General features: G+C 37.3%; 1 protein-coding gene across 14 annotated transcripts in view; it reads left to right on the top strand.

The window, feature by feature from the left end:
• Positions 1–16,995, top strand: part of Dock3 (dedicator of cyto-kinesis 3) — a 355,025-nt gene that overhangs the window by 15,724 nt on the left and 322,306 nt on the right.

The following is a 16,995-nucleotide window of genomic DNA, read 5'->3' as shown; positions in this document are numbered from 1 at the left end:
AATTTCCTTAGATTCTGTTGTTATGTTTCTGTTTTCACTTCTGATTTTATTGATTTTGGATACTGTTTCTGTGCCCTCCAGTTAGTCTGGCTAAGGGTTTATCTATCTTGTTGATTTTTCCAAAGAACCAGCTCCTGGTTTTGTTGATTCTTTGTATAGTTCTTTTTGTTTCTACTTGGTTGATTTCAGCCCTGCGTTTGAATATTTCCTGCCTTCTACTCCTCTTGGGTGTATTTGCTTCTTTTTGTTCTAGAGCTTTGAGATGTGCTGTCAAGCTGCTAATGTGTGCTCTTTCCTGTTTCTTTTTGGAGGCACTCAGAGCTATGATATTTTTCTTAGCACTGCTTTCATTATGTCCCATAAGTTTGGGTATGTTGTGCCTTCATTTTCATTTAAATTCTAAAAAGTCTTTAATTTCTTTATTTTTTCCTTGACCAATTTATCATTGAGTAGAGCGTTGTTCAACTTCCATGTATATGTGGGCTTTCTGTTGTTTTTGCTGTTATTGAAGACCATCCTTAGTCCGTGGTGATCTGATAGGATGCATGGGATTATTTCTATCTTCTTGTATCTGTTGGGGTCTGTTTTGTGACCAATCATATGGTCAATTTTGGGAAGGTACAGTGAAGTGCTGAGAAGAAGATATATTCTTTTGTTTTAGGATGAAATGTTCTATAAATATCTGTTAAGTTCATTTGCTTCATAACTTCTGTTAGTTTCTCTGTCTCTGTTTAATTTCTGTTTCCATGACCTGTCCATTGATGAGAGTGGGGTGTTGAAATCTCCTACTATTATTGTGTGAGGTGCAATGTGTGCTTTGAGCTTTAGTAAGGTTTCTTTTGTGAATGTAGGTGTCCTTGTATTTGGAACATAGATATTTAGGATTGAGAGTTCATCTTGGTGGATTTTTCCTTTGATGAATATGAAGTGTTCTTCCATATCTTTTTTGATAACTCTTGGTTGAAAGTAGATTTTATTTGATATTGGGATGGCTACTCAATGGCTACTGTTTCTTGGTACCATTTGCTTAGAAAGTTGTTTTCTAGCCTTTTACTCTCAGGTAGTGTCTGTCTTTGTCTCCAAGGTGTGTTTTCTGTATGCATCAAAATGCTGGGTCCTCTTTACGTATCCAGTCTGTTAGTCTATGTCTTTTTATTGGGGAATTGAGTCCATTGATGTTAAGAGATACTAAGGAATAGTGATTGTTGCTTCCTGTTATTTTTGTGGTTAGAGGTGTAATTATGTTTGTGTGTCTCTCTTCTTTTGGTTTCGTTGCAAGGAGATTACTTTGCTTTTTCTAGGGTGTAGTTTACATCTTGTGTTAGAGTTTTCCATCTATTATCCTTTCTAGGGCTGGATTTGTGGAAAGATAATGTGTAAATTTGGTTTTGTCATGAAATATCTTGGTTTCTCCATCTATGTTAATCGAGAGTTTTACTGGATGTAGTAGCCTGGGGTGGCAATTTTGTTCTCTTAGGGTCTGTATGACATCTGCCCAGGATCTTCTGGCTTTCATAGTCTCTGGTGAGAAGTCTGGTGTAATTCTGAAAGATCTGTCTTTTATACGTTACTTGACCTTTTTCCCTTGCTGCTTTTAAAATTCTTTGTTTTGTGCATTTGTTGTTTTGACTATTATGTGATGGGAGGAATTTCTTTTTTGGTCCGGATTTGGCTTTTAAGTAGTGTCTGTAGTTCTCACATGTTTGGTTCATACATTGTTATTAATTTTAATATTTGCTGATATTTGAATGTTGTAATTCTTCTTACTTGTTGTCTGTCTGAAGCACTGATATTTGATACTGTTTTCCTGATCCATTCTCTTGGAAGGCTTTCACTGGGTTTTTGTCTTATTGAACTTTTAAAATATGTCAGTAAGACTTTTCTAACGTTTCTATCTCTTTGCTGAAATCCACATTCATATCTTATATTTGTATAGATAGTTTTTGGTTTCCTATAATTCTTAATAAATTGAAATATTTTATATTTTATTACTTGCTTCTATATGTAGTATTAAAGCAATTAAATAAATCCTGATGGCATGTTTCTGCTACCTGTTCTAGTGGCTTACATTCCTGAATGAAAGCACCCACTTTATATTTTGTGATGCCTAAAACAGCTCAGTGGCTGGGATACATTCTAATCTCCATGTGGCTAATCCACCTCCCTCCAATAATCCCAAGTTATCACTTACTACATTCTGTAGTCTACCTTGGCTGCCCTGGACCTATTTGGGCAGCTTTCTGGGGCACTCTCCTTGCTCCTACATGGTGGCTGTGCCTCCCTGTCTTGCACCTTCTCAGGCACAGTGTCTTCCTTTCTTCCTTCTCTGGGCATGGCAGATCTTTTCCTTCAGTCCCAAGCTCAGGAATCCTTAAGTCTCGCCTCTGTCTGCCCTACCCAGCCATGGCATTGTCTTCTCTGCATGTTTCAGGTATCCTATCTACTTTTGTAAATTATTTGAAATTCTTATTATAGAAAAGTATTTTTTTCTTCTTATTCTGACTCTTCCTTCACTGGGTTACTTGAAAGCACCTTCTGGTCTTACCCAGAAGTCTGTATTTCTTTATGATTCAGATTTGGTTGGTTATAGTTTTTAGGAATATTTTCTTATTTCTTCTGAGTTATAAAGTGTGTTTGTCTATAAGTTTCCTAATAGTATCTTATGGAATTTTTGCATTTTTATGGAGCCAGTTGTGATGTCTCATAGTTCACATTTTTTTTTCATATGAAAATCACATGAAATGTCTGCTTTTTTTCTTGGTCTATTTGTTTTTCTTTTCAGTAGTACAAACCTTATTTGCATTTCACTCTTCTGTTTTCTAGTTTCTATTTTTTTCTTTTTCTTTCTTTTTTTTTTTTTTCGGAGCTGGGGACCGAACCCAGAGCCTTGCGCTTCCTAGGCAAGCGCTCTACCACTGAGCTAAATCCCCAACCCCTCTAGTTTCTATTTTATTTTTGCTTATATCTTTATTTTTTTCTCTTATCTATCAAGCCATTGCACTGGTTCTCAAGAAACATTTTCATTTTTCACTTATTTACTTAAAAATTTTGATTTACACTTAGACCCATGGCTTGTTCAGAATGTGCTTTAATTTCCATGTGTTTGTAAATTTTCTAATTTTCTTCCTTTTACTGACTTCTATTTTCATGCAGTTGCAATTAAAGGATGATTATACTTTTAGTCTTGAATTTATTAAAACTTACTTTGTGTCCTAATGTGATGTATTCTAGAGAATGTCCTGAGTGCTTGAGAAGAATATTTATTCTGCTATTTTTGGATGGTTTCTGATTGTTCAAGTCTAGTTTTACTCTATTGTTTTTATATTTGTGTGGTATAGCCATTGTTGAAAGTGGTATGTTTGGATTTAGATCCCCTAATGGAACTGTATTGCTTTCTATTAGACTTCTCTTTAGATTTGTCAATGTTTGCTTTAAGATGTTGTTGGATGCATATATATTTGCTAATATTACAGCCTTTTTCTGAATTAATCCTGTCTCAGACATTTATGTCTCCTGTGACAGATTTTTTTAATCAGATGATTTCGATGCCTCTGCTTTCCTTTTGAATGGATTATCGTTTATATCCTTTTACACTCATCTTGGTTTGTAAAATACAAATACTTCAACTGAAAGTGGTTTTAAAAAATAAATTTTGAGTTTATAATATCATTACATAATTTCTTTTTTCCCTTTCCTCCCACCAATTCCTCCCATGTACCATCGCTTGCTTTCTTAAAATTCATGTCCTTTTTGTTGTTACATGGCATGTGTATATGTATGTGTTTCTAAATACAAAGATATAAATTGCTTAGTCTGAATGAATAATGTTGTCTATATACATATATGTTTTCAGGGCTGACCATTTGATATTGGATAATCAATTGGTGTGATCTTCCCTGGGGAATACTTGAGGCCCTGTGAGAGCTCCTTCTTCCACGTTAGCATGTCTACTGGTGTGGTCCTTGTTCAGGCCATATTTAGGCATCTATGTTGGTGAGACTTCAAGGAGTAGCTTCTTCATATTTCTGGAGACACAATCTCTCAACACTGCCTGCACTCATGTTTGTTTTTTATGCTTTGATAATACCATTAGGATCACTCAAGATAGCTCATAGGTCTATTTAAAACTGGTAAGTAAGAAGTGTCTGTGATAATATCTAAAAAATTCTACACTTACAATATGGTGTGTAGTTTATAGTAATATGTTCTTGAAAATTGCTAAGAGATTTTTAGTGTTATACAAACTATAAATATGTGAGTTAATATATAATTTGAAATAAGATTTTGTACATAACTGAGATGTATACTTTTCCAGTAGTTATAAAATTCAACTCCCCATGATATCTTCTCTCTTTACATTTTAGTTAATAATTTTATCTTTTTTATATTATATGTTCATGAACAGAGAATGGAGATAAGAGTTACTTTTAACTATTGTCTTTTTTTTTTCTTTTTTTCGGAGCTGGGGACCGAACCCAGGACCTTGCGCTCGCTAGGCAAGCGCTCTACCACTGAGCTAAATCCCCAACCCCTTAACTATTGTCTTTTAACTTTTGTACTAGAATGATACATTATATTATTCCCAATTTGATCATATTCTCTCACATTTAGAATGTTTTTCACTTTGAAGAACTTTAATATTTCTTATGAGGTAAGTCCAGCGGTAATGTAGTGTCTCAGCAGTTTTGTCTGGAAATAGAAACTTTTATCTCATATTTCTGAAGGACAGCTTTGCTGAGTAATCTGTTCTTTGTAGCAATTTTTTTTTTATGGATCATTCTACTTGTCTCGTGCTTAGAAGATTTTTGCTGAGAAATTCACTTAAGGCTATAGAAGAACTCTTAGATATGATAAATTGCTTTTGATGCTTTCAAAATTCTGTGTTTGACATTTTAAAATTTGATTATAATGTCTCTTAGTTAAAAGCTCATTATTTTTTAGTTACTGTGTTTCACGGCTCTTTGTTTGTGACAGTGATCAAACTTAGGACCTTGGGGCTGGGGATTTAGCTCAGTGGTAGAGCGCTTACCTAGGAAGCGCAAGGCCCTGGGTTCGGTCCCCAGCTCCGAAAAAAAGAACCAAAAAAAAAAAAAAAAAAAAACTTAGGACCTTGAACATTCTGGGAAAGCACTCTGCTAACTGAATTATACCTCCAGTCCTGTCAGTTAGGTCTTTGTTCTTTTGAGACAGTATCTTACCAAGTACCCAAGGCTTGACTAGAGCTTGTTATCTATTTCAAGTTGACCTCAAACTTGCAATTCTCCTGTCTTTACCTTTCTTTTTTATTTTTAAAAATTAAAAAAAAATATTTTTTTCCTGTCTTTTCAAGTGCCGGAATTATAGGCATGAATCATTTCACACCCAGTTTTCACTCATTCTTTACAATTTTTTCTCTACCCCCTCCTTATGAAATTTCTATAAAGATACATAATTGGTTTACTTTTTTTCATTAGATACTGAACTGATATTGTACTGTTGAAGTTCTTATGAAGTTTTTTTCAGCTTAGTCATTGCTTTCTTCAGGGATAGATTATTATTTTCAGTGGTGTTTATTTGTTGAATTTCTCATCTTGTCTCCTTAACTCATTTCGAGATGTCATTTTGTCCTCATAGCTTACTCTTGTTTTTGTTTTTGTTTTTTGGTTGTTTGTTTTTGGTTTTTTGAGACATGGTCTCTGAATAGCCCTGACTGTACTGGAACTTGCTCTGTAGGCCGGGCTAGCCTCTGCCTTTGCCTCTGCCTCCTGAGGACTGGGATTAAGGCATGTGTTACTACCACTGGGCTTCCTTTTCTTTTGGATAAGATTTTGCTGTGTTCTCTAGACTTACTCTGCTTCTTTATTTAAGATGTGTTTTGGCATGGTGGTGCCATTATTTATTTATATTTTAGAGTCAAATCTTCAAGTTAATTTATTAAATTTTTTCTTTTATTCAAAATAGCTTTTTTCTCTCATATATCCTCATTACAGTTTTCCCTCGCCATACTCCTCCTCTTCTCCCCTCCTATCTAGACCTACCCCCTTTCTATCTCATTAGAAAACAAATGGACTTCTAAGGGGCAATAATATATGATATGATATATGTTGTTGTTGTGGTCTGATTTGCTCCAACCCCCAATAGCTGTAACCATTTTGTTCCATGCTTAACAGTCATTTCATATTGTTGCTGTAATGTGCTTGCTTGCTAGTCTTTGACTCAGAAAAATAACTTGATTCAGAACAAGGTCATGCTGATCACATGTTCTGTTCTGTTCTGTTCTGTTCTGTTCTGTTCTGTATGTCCTGAGGCTTGTTAATCTTAAGGAATTCCACAAAGCTTTACATTGGACCCATCAAATTAAAGGTCAATATGAACTGTTTTAATGTGAGTCAGAGCAGACCACTGGGCAGCCCTTCCTGCACCCGCATATGAGCTCACTGTGGTTTTTGTGGCAGAATGCCACTAATAAGCCAAAAAGTTATGATTATAATACTCATGCTCTGCTATCTCAATGTTGTGAAATTCCCCTTTTGAGCACCTGTTCAGCACCTCTCTAACCTCACTGAGGACCAGTCAGCTTAAAGGTTCACCACCTCTCTAACCTCACTGAGGACCAGTCAGCTTAGAGGTTGGCTGATGATACTTTGTCTAGTAAGCCAAAACACAGCACTGTTCCCCTCCTTGTCTTTTAAACCTTTGAACATGGGTCTTCCTATAAAAGCCTGTCCTGAGAGCATACTGGTACCACAACTAGGTTATTCCTGCTTATGGTCTTGACTTGATCAGTATTAGGGTGTGTGTTCAATAAACCATCCCTGTCTGACTGAGATTGGTGTTTGTGTGGTTTGTAGAGTGGCTTCTAGACCACAACAATGTGATGTGACATGATATATGATAAAACAAAAACTAACACATTGGAATAGGACAAACCTCTCCACCCCAAGAAGGAGCAGCTACCTCCAAAGGCACAAGAAATAGATACAGAGACCTACTGTATATACACTGAGGAATCTTATAAAAACACAAAACTGGAAGTCATAATAAATATGAAAAGAACTTATAGGATAAAAAGAGAAAAATATAGACAGTTTATCCTGTTGGGTTGCCTCATCCAACCTTGATATGAGGACTAATGCCATGTCTTATTGTAACTTGTTATTATATCACTGGGAGGCCTTCTCTTTTCTGAAGGGAAATGGAGGAACAGTGGATCTGGGGGAGAGTGAAGGTGGTGGGCAGGGGAATGGTTGGGAAGGGGGGGATGTATTGTATGAAAAAATAAAGAAAAATTGAAACAAAACAAAGATAAATTAAAAAAAATCAGGTGGGGCTGGGGATTTAGCTCAGTGGTAGAGCACTTGCCTAGCAAGCACAAGGCCCTGGGTTCGGTCCCCAGCTCCAAAAAAAAAGAAAAGAAAAAAAATCAGGCATGGTGGTGTGTGCCTTTAATCCTAGCATTTGGGAGGCAGAGGCTGGCAGATATCTGTGAGTTCGAGGCCAGCATGGTCTACAGAGTGAATTCCAGGACAGCCAGGGTACAGAGAGAAACCCTGTCTCAAAAAAGCCAACCTACCCTCCCCCTGAAAGAAAGAAAGGAAAAAAGAAAGAAAGAAAAGGAAGCCCTGACATACATTGAGAGAAGGAACACAGAGCTCTGTCTGCCTCTGCCTCGCAAGTGCTGTGGTTAAAAGTGTGTGGCACCACTGCACGGCTTCTTTTTCTTTTTAATTAGGTTTCGTTGTATTCCACACACGAGCTGAATTCAGCAATCTTCCCATGTTATCAGACTTCAGAGTCACAGCTTGCCCCAACAAGCCAGGTTCAGCCTCCTATTTTTAATATAACAATTAGAATAGCCAAATTAATGGTGAGAAGCAGAAAAAGAATTATTCAATGTGGCCACATTGGGAAGAGAGACAAAGAGTCTAGTGATCTATCTTTTGGGTTTTGACATGAGGTATAGGTGTCAGAAGAGATCTAGGGTTTTATAGGTATTTGAGTAGTTCCTGTCAAGGTGTGGGTCGTTCCCCCCCCTCCTGTTCCCTCCATTGACCTATCAGTCTCTCTTCTGTAGAGTGGTCTGATAAAAAGTTGTAAATCTCGTTCAGGTACTTGGCTTCCCAAGTGCTGAGATTAAGAGCAAGTGTTACTATGCCCAGTGTGACTTCATTTCAATTCTGACAACTCCCTGCCTTGCCTCTGAAAGCATGAACTATTTGGTAGTTTGATTTTTTTTCTCATGTTGATATGACAAAGTTTATCTCTACTGGTAAGATTTGATCTGATATTGGGGGAAATAAGTTACAGATGTTAAGGAGCTAGTGCCAATATTAATCCTTTACAGCCAATAAGAAAACAACTATGTCAGACAATCCTAAAGTCCATTCTACTTGTCCTGTGGACACTGCAAAAGTATTGTTCAGTTTCTTCACCAGAAGTTGTACTTCTACAGAATGTTCATAATCTAAATTTTTATAAAGCACAACTATGAATTGTGTACTTTCTTAGAAATAGTGTTCAGAAGTTATAAAGCTTTGCGGTAACAACCAATAAAAACAAACCTGATTTGAAAATGAAGTACTTACTTATAGATTTATCAGTGTTCAATATTGCCAAGGAGGAAAGAGGACTCTCTGGCTGGTCCTGTGGAGGAGAATCTTTGACTGGACAGCAGTAGGCTTGAGCTTGGTGGCTGCTGTTGCCACTGGGAGCGCAAGGAGACTTTCTTAGGGGGATTAGATGGCAGCTCTGTAGGAGAAGGTCCTCTCTGTGGCTTCCCACCTCAGATCCAATGAAAAGAGACAGTCCATGGTTTTAAGGCATTTATTGTCATGGTGGAAAGTGGATGAGTAAAACCGTACCCCCCTTCTCAGAATGGGCCTGAGATTAAATACCTTTTGCAGGGAGGAGTGTCTGGGAAGGAAAGGTGATTGGTTAAGCCTCCAGGCCTTTCCGTAGCTCATTATAATGGAGATCTGTCTTGAGCCTACTTGACCTGTGGTCATGTCCTCTACCTATGGAGGGGCTCAGGGTGTTGCCCTTATGTGACTGATGGCAACAAGTTTATGGAGGGCTGCTCTGCAGGCTAGTGACATGTCTGGTTTCCTGGGAGTCAGGCGAAACACCTATCGTCACTTTCAGGGTCACCGGGGTTTCAAACCTCCTCAACCTGGAACCAGGGTGCCTTTCATGGTCCCATAGTTCTGTACCACACATATTGCACATGTACCCAGCACATATTGCAGACAGGACACATTGTAGGTTGAAGGTAGCTGGGTTGGTGTCCCAATCTCTCTGCTGGAAGCATTGCATGGTGACAGAGGTTTGATGGTTCAGGCCAAATCCCCCATCACTAGGAGTTTTTGCTAGAGTCAACCTATAGATTCCTGGGATCTATTACAGTAGGTTTCTATATTGTAGCCCAAATGTTCCCTAATTACAGTTGTCTCTTTCAGTACTTTCTCTCTCTATCATTGCCCCATCTATTCCCTCCTATTCCTGTTTCCAGCTTCTCCCAGTCCACCTGCAAAATCTGTTCTATTTCCCCTTCACAGGTAGATCCATGAATCCCACAGGCCTTTCTTGTTACTTAACCCCTCTGGGTCTGTGGATCGTAGCATGATTATTCCTTACTTTACAGCTAGTGTCCACTTATACGTGAGTAATATCATGTTTGTCTTTCTGGGTCTGGGTTACCTCATTCAGAATGATTTTTTTCTAGTTCCATTATATGCCTGCAAATTTCATTTTTTGAATGCTGATACTCTAATGTAGAAATATACCACATTTTCTTTCTCTATTCCTCTGTTGAGGGACCATCGAGGTTGTTTTCAGTTTCTGGCTGTTATGAATAAAGCTACTGTGAATGTAGTTGAGCAGATGTCCTTGTGGTAGGATGGAGTGTTCTTTGGGTATATATGCCTAGAGTATATCTGGGTCTTGAGGAGATTGAGTCCCAATTTTCTGAGGAACTGCCATGTTGATTTTTATAGTGGTTGTACAAGTTTGCACTCCTACCAGTAATGGAGGAGTGTCTTACTTTCTCCACATCCTCGCCAGCATGAACTATGACTTGTGATCTTTGCCATTCTGATAGGTATAAGGTGGGATCTTAGAGTTGTTTTGATTTGCATTTCTCTGATGTTAAACATTTCTTTAATTGTTTTATTTTTTCAGCCATTTGAGATTTCCCATGTTGAGAATTCTGTTAGATATCTAATCCATTTTTAAATTGTATAATTTCGTTTGTTGATGTCAAGTTTCTTGAGTTCTTTATATATTTTAGATATTTGTTCCCTATTAGATAATGGAATTAGTAAAAATCTTTTCTCATTCTGTAGGCTGCTGTTTTGTCCAATTGCCCATGCCCTCTGCCTTACAGAAAGAAGGTTGTCAGTTTCATGAAGTCTTATATATTAATTGTTGCTCTTAGTACCTGTGATAAGTGCCTATAAATTTTTGATGAGGATTGAGTTGAATGTGTAGATTGCTTTTGATAGGATGGCCATTTTTACTATGTTAATCCTACTGGTCCACGAGCATGGGAGATCTTACCATCTTCAGAAATCTTTAACTTCTTTCATAAAAGTCTTGAAGTTATTTTCATACAGTGCTTTCACTTGCTTGCTTAGAGTTACCCCCAAATATTTTATATTATCTGTGGCTATTGTGAAAGATGTTGTTTCCCTGATTCTTCCTCAGTTTAGTTTGTTTGTCATTTGTATAAAGGAGACCTACTGATTATTTTTTTAGTTAATTTTGTGTCTAGTCACTTTGCTGGAGATGTTTTTCAGGTATAGGAGTTCCCTGGTAGAATTTTGGGGGTTGCTTATGAATAATATCATCTGTGAATTGCAATACTTTGACTTCTTTTTCAATTTGTATCCCTTTGATCTCCTTTATTTGCTCTAGCTATAATTGGAAGTACTATATTGAATAGATAATGGAGAAAGTAGACATCCCTGTCTTGCTTTTTATTTTAGTGAAATTGCTTAGAGTTTTTGTCCATTTAATTTGATGTTGGATATAGGTGTGCATAAACTGTCTCTATTGTGTTTAGGTATGTTCTTTCTATCCCTGCTATATCCAAGACTTTTATCCTGAAGGGCTGTTAGATTTTGTTAAAGGACTTTGTGGCATCTAATGACAGTTTGTTTATATGGAGGGTTACATCCACAGATTTTTGTTTGTTGAACCATCCCTGCATTTCTAGGATGAGGCCTACTTGACTATAGTGGCTGATACACACACACACACACACACACACACACACACACACACACACACATATATATATATTTTTTTTGGTTCTTTTTTTCGGAGCTGGGGACTGAACCCAGGGCCTTGCGCCTCCTAGGCAAGGGCTCCACCACTGAGCCAAATCTCCAACCCCATGGCTGATATTTTTGATATGTTCTTAGATTCAGCTTGCAAGTATTTTATTGAGTATTTGGTATCAATGTTCATGAGAGAAATTGGTCTATACTTCTCTCTCTTTGCTGAATATTTGTGTGGTTTGAGTATCAGGGTGACCGTGGCCTCATAAAATGAATTTGGCAGTGATCCTTCTGTTTCTATTATGTGAAATAATTTGAGGAGTATTGGTATTAGCTCTTATTTGAAAATCTAGTAGAATTCTGCCCTAAAACATCTGGCCTTGGGTTTATTTTTGTTGGGAGACTTTTAGTGACTGCTTTTACTTTGTTAGGGGATATAGGCCTATTTAAATTATTTATCTGATCTTGATTTAACTTTGGTAAGTGGTATTTATTGAGAAAATAAATTGTCCATTCTTTTATATTCTGCAATTTTGTGGAGTACAGGCTTTGAAGTATGACCTAATGATTCTTTGAATTTCTTATCTCTTTTGTTATGTCCCTCTTTTTGTTTCTGATTTTGTTAATTTGTATATTTTCTCTGTCTTTTAGTTAGTGTGGATGGATAAGGGTTTATCTATCTTGTTTATTTCCTCAAAGAACCAACTCTTTTAAAAAATGTTTTTTTTATTTATACTCCATATGTTGCCCCCCTTCCTGATCTCCCTCCAAGAGTTTTTCACCCAATTCTTCCTCCCCATTGCCCCTGAGAGGGTGCTCCCCACACTCACCCAATAACCCCTACCTAACCCCTTTTATTCCCTTTCCCTGGGATATCAAGTCTCTACTGGATTAGGCCCATCCTCACCCACTAAAGCCAGACAAGGCTGTCCTCTACTACATATATGCCAGGGGCCTAGGGTTAACAGATGTATGCTCTTTGATTGATGGCTTAGTCGATGGGAGCTCTGAGGGTCCCAGGTTAGTTGGTATTGTTGTTCTTCTTCCTGTGGGGTTGCAATCCCCTTCAGCTCCTTCAATCCTTCTCCTAACTTCCATAGAGGTCCTCGACCTCAGTCAAGTGGTTGGCTCTTAAGTATCTGCATCTGTCTCAGTCAGCTGAGCCTTTCAGAGGATAGCCATGTTAAGCTCCTGTCTACAAGTACAACATGGCATCAGTAATCGCGTTAAGGTCTGGTGCCTGCCCATAGTTTGGATCCTAAGTTGGGCCGATCACAGGATGACCTTTCCTTCAATCTCTGCTCTATTTTATCCCTGCATTTCTTTTAGACAGGAACAATTCTGTGTCAAAGTTGTGAAGGAAGTTTGGTGACATCATCCTCCACTGTAGGCCCTGTATATCTACTGGAGGTGGTCCTTTCAGGTTCCATTTGCACACTGTTGGGCATTTTGGCTAAGGTCATCCACATTGAGTCCTGAGAGCCTTTCACAACCCAGGTCTCTGGGACGTTCTAAAGGTTCATCCTGCCCGCCACCCCAGGCAGCTGCATATTTCCCTTCCTCCTTCTGGCCCTCTGCGCTTCTTTCTTGTCTCCCTATACCTGATCTTGCTCCCATTTTCTCCTTGCCCTTCTTTTCCCTCTGAACTCCTTTGCCACCCAGATCCCTCCCTTCCTCTGCTTCCCATGATTATTTTGTTTCCCCTTCTAAGTGGAATTGAAGCATCCTCACTTGGGCCTTCCTTCTTGTTAACCTCCTTGAGTTCTGTGGATTATGTCCTGGGTATTCTGTACTTTTTTTGGCTAATATCCACTTATTAGTGAATACATGCAATGCATGTCCTTTTGGGTCTGAGTTACCTCACCCATGATGATATTTTCTTGTTCCATCCATTTGCCTGTCAAATTCATGATATCCTTGTTATTTAATAGCTGAATAGTATTCCATTGTGTAAAAGAGCCACATTTTCTGCATCCATTCTTTGGTTGAAGGATATCTGGGTTGTTTCCAGCCTTTGGCTATTACGAATAAGGTTGCTATGAACATGGTGGAGCATGTGTCCTTATGGTATGGTGGAGCATCTTTTGGGTATATGACCAGGAGAGGTATAGGTGGGTCTTCAGGTAGAACTATTTCCAGTTTTCTGAAGAACTACCAGATTGATTTCCAGAGTGGTTGTACCAGTTTGCAATCCCACCAGCAATGGAGGAGTGTTCCTCTTTTTCTACATCCTTGCCATGTGCTGTTTCTTGAGTTTTTGATCTTAGTCATTCTGATGGATGGATCTCAAGGTTGTTTTGACTTGCATTTCCCTGATCACTAAGGATGTTGAACATTTCTTTAAGTGCTTCTTGGCCATTCGAGATTCTTCTGTTGAAAATTCTCTGTTTAGTTCTGTCCCCCATTTTTATTTTTTTATTATTTATTTATTTTTTTGGAGTCTAAAGTTCTTTATATATATTTTGGATATTAGCCATTTTGGATATTGGATATTATATATTTGGATATTCACTATTAAGATTAGTGATTAGTGAAGATCTTTTCCCAATTTGCCATTTGTCCTATTGACTCTGTCTTTTGCCTTACAGAAGCTTTTCAGTTTGATGAGGTGCTATTTGTAAATTATTGATCTTAGAGCATGAGCCATTGGTGTTCTGTTCAGGAACTTTTTTTTCCTGTGCTAATATGTTCAAGACAGTTTTCCACTTTGTCTTATATTAGATTCACTGTATCTGGTTTTATGTTGAGGTCCTTGATTCATTTGAGCTTTGTATATGAGGTGATAAATATGAATCAATTTGCATTCTTCTACATGCAGATTACCAGTTAGACCAGCACCATTTGTTGAAGATGCTTTCTTTTTTCTGTTGTGCCATTTTGGTTTCTTTATCAAAGATCAAGTGCCCATAGATATGTGGGTTTATTTCTGGTCTTGAACTCTATTCCATTAATTGATTTCTCTGTTTCTGTATCATACCATTCAGGCTTTTTCACTATTGCTCCATAGTACAGCTTGAGGTCAGAGATGGTGATTCCCCCGAATGTTCTTTTATTATTGAGAAATGTTTTAATTTTCCTGTTTTTTTTATATGAAGTTGAGAATTGCTCTTTCCACATCTGTGAAGTATTGTGTTGGAATTTTGATGGGAATTACCTTAAGTCTGTAGATTGCTTTTGGCAAGATGGCCATTTTTACTATGTTAATTCTACTGATTCATGAGCTTTGGAGATCTTTCCATCTTCTGAGATCTCCTTCAGTTTCTTTCTTCAGGGACTTTAAGTTCTTGTCATACAGATCTTTCACTTGCTTGGTTAAAGTTACACCAAGACATTTTATATTATTTGTGGCTATTGTGAAGTGTATTGTTTCTCTAATTTCTTTCTCAGCCCATTTATCATTTGTATAAAGGAAAGCTACTGATTTGTTTGAGTTAATTTATATCCAGCTACTTTGCTGAAGTTGCTTATCAGCTGTAGGAGTTCTCTCATAGAATTTCTGTGGTCACTTAAGTATATTAACATATTATCTGCAAATAGTGATTGCTTGACTTCTTCCTTTCTAATTTGTACCCCAAGAATCTCTTTTTCTTGTCTAATTGCTCTAGCTAGAACTTCTAATACTATATTGAATAGATAGGGAGGGAGTGGGGAACCTTGTCTTGTCCCTGATTTTAGTAGGATTGCTTCAGTTCTCTCCATTTAATTTGATGTTGCCTGCTGGTTTGCTGTATATTGTATTACTTTTATTATGTTTAGGTATGTGCCATGAATTTCCTGATCACTCCACGACTTTTAACATGAAGGGGTGTTGTATTCTGTCAGAGGCTTTTTCAGCATCTAATGAGATGATCATGTGATTTTTTTCCTTTGAGTTTGTTTATATAGTGGATTATGTTGATGGATTTTTGTATATTGAACCATCCTTGCATCCCTGGGGTATAGCCTACTTGATCATGGTAAATGATGATTTTGATGTGTTCTTGGATTTGGTTTGTGAGAATTTTATTGAATATTTTTGTATCTATGTGTAAGCGAAATTGGTCTGAGGTTCTTTCTTTGTGTGGTTTAGTTATCAGTATCTGTGGCTTTGTGTAACAAATTAGGTAGTATCCCTTTTGTTTCTGTTTTGTAGAATAGTTTGAGGAGTATTGGTATTACTTCTTCTTTGAATGTTTTGTAGAATTCTACACTAAAACCATCTAGCCCTGGGCTTTGCCTTTTTTTTTTTTTTTTTTTTTTTTTTGGTTGGAAGGTTTCCTTAGGGGTTATGGAACTGTTAGTTTATCTGATCCTGATTTAACACTGGTATGTTGTATCTGTCTAGAAAATCATTCATTTCATCCAGATTTTCCAGTTTTGTTTAGGCTTTTGTAGTAAAATCTGATTTTTTAAAAAAAATTTCCTTCGTTTTTGTTGTTATGTCTGTTTTCATTTCTGATTTTATTAATTTGGATACTGTCTTTGTGCATTTTAGTTTGGCAAAGGGTTTGTTTATCTTGTTTATTTTCTCAAATGATGGGCTCTTAGCTCTGTCGACTCTTTGTATCAATCTCTTTGTTTCTAATTTGTTGATTTCAGCCCTGAGTTTGGCTGTTTCTTGCCTTCTACTCCTCTTAGGTATGTTTGCTTCTTTTTGTTCTAGAACTTTTCAGGTGTGCTGTTAAGTTCGTAATATAAGATCTCTCCATTTTTTTTTAAATGAAGGCACCTAGTGCTAAGAATTTTCCTTTTAACAACTACTTTTCATTGTGTCCTATAAGTTTGGGTATGATATGCCTTCATTTTCATTGAATTCTAGAAAGTTTTTAATTTCTTTCTTTATTTCTTCCCCGGCCAAGGTATCATTGAGTAGTGTTGTTAGTTTCCATGAGTATGTAGGCTTTCTGTTGTTTTTGTTGTTATTGAAGTCCAGTTTTAGTCCCTGGTTTCAGTGAGTATTGTTCTCTTTGTTTCTATTTCAGCCTCCAGTTTATTTCCTGCTGTCTGCTTGTAGGAGCTCTCTCCAATGTCTTTTTTTTTTCTTTTTCTTTTTTTTTCGGAGCTGGGGACCGAACCCAGGGCCTGAGCCTGAGCTAAATCCCCAACCCCCTCTCCAGTGTCTTTATGCAGGCACTTAGTAGTATGAATTTTCCACCTAGCTCCATTTTCATCGTGTCCCATAAATTTGGGTATGTTGTACACTCATTGAATTGTAGGAACTCTTTTAATTCCTTTATTTCTGTCATGACCCAGTCGTTGTTTAATAGAGAGTTAATCAGTTTCATAAGTTTGTAGGCTTTCTCTTGTTTCTTTTGTTTTCAGAACTTAGTTTTAATCTTTGGTAGTCTGGTAGGATACAGGGGTTATTTCATTTTTTTTCTTGAGTCTCTTGAGAAATGCTTTGTGACCAAGTATGCGATCAGTTTTGGAGAAAGTTCTGTGAGGTGCTGAGAAGAAAGTACTTTCATGTTTGGGTGAAATGTTCTGTAAATATCTGTTAGGTCTATTTGGTTCCTAATATTTGTTAGCTCTATTATTTCTCTGTTTGGTTTTTGTCTGGGTGTCCTGTTCATTGGTGAGTGTGGGGTGTGATTGAAGCTTTATAAATGTTTCTTTTACAAATGTGGTTGCTGTAGTTTAAGTCATCTGTAACCTCAGGCCTTTCCACCCAGGCCCAGGTTCATGAAATAACAACTTCTTATATATGAATATATGCTTAGTAGGCCAACAGCCTTGGCTCTGTTCCCCAACTAGCTCATAA

The sequence above is a fragment of the Rattus norvegicus genome, chromosome 8 (genome assembly GCF_021556685.1).
Source record: "Rattus norvegicus strain SHRSP/BbbUtx chromosome 8, alternate assembly SHRSP_T2T, whole genome shotgun sequence".
Lineage (NCBI taxonomy): Eukaryota > Metazoa > Chordata > Mammalia > Rodentia > Muridae > Rattus > Rattus norvegicus.
The sequence above is the reverse complement of the archived record's forward strand: the minus strand, read 5'-3'. Positions and strand labels throughout refer to the sequence as shown.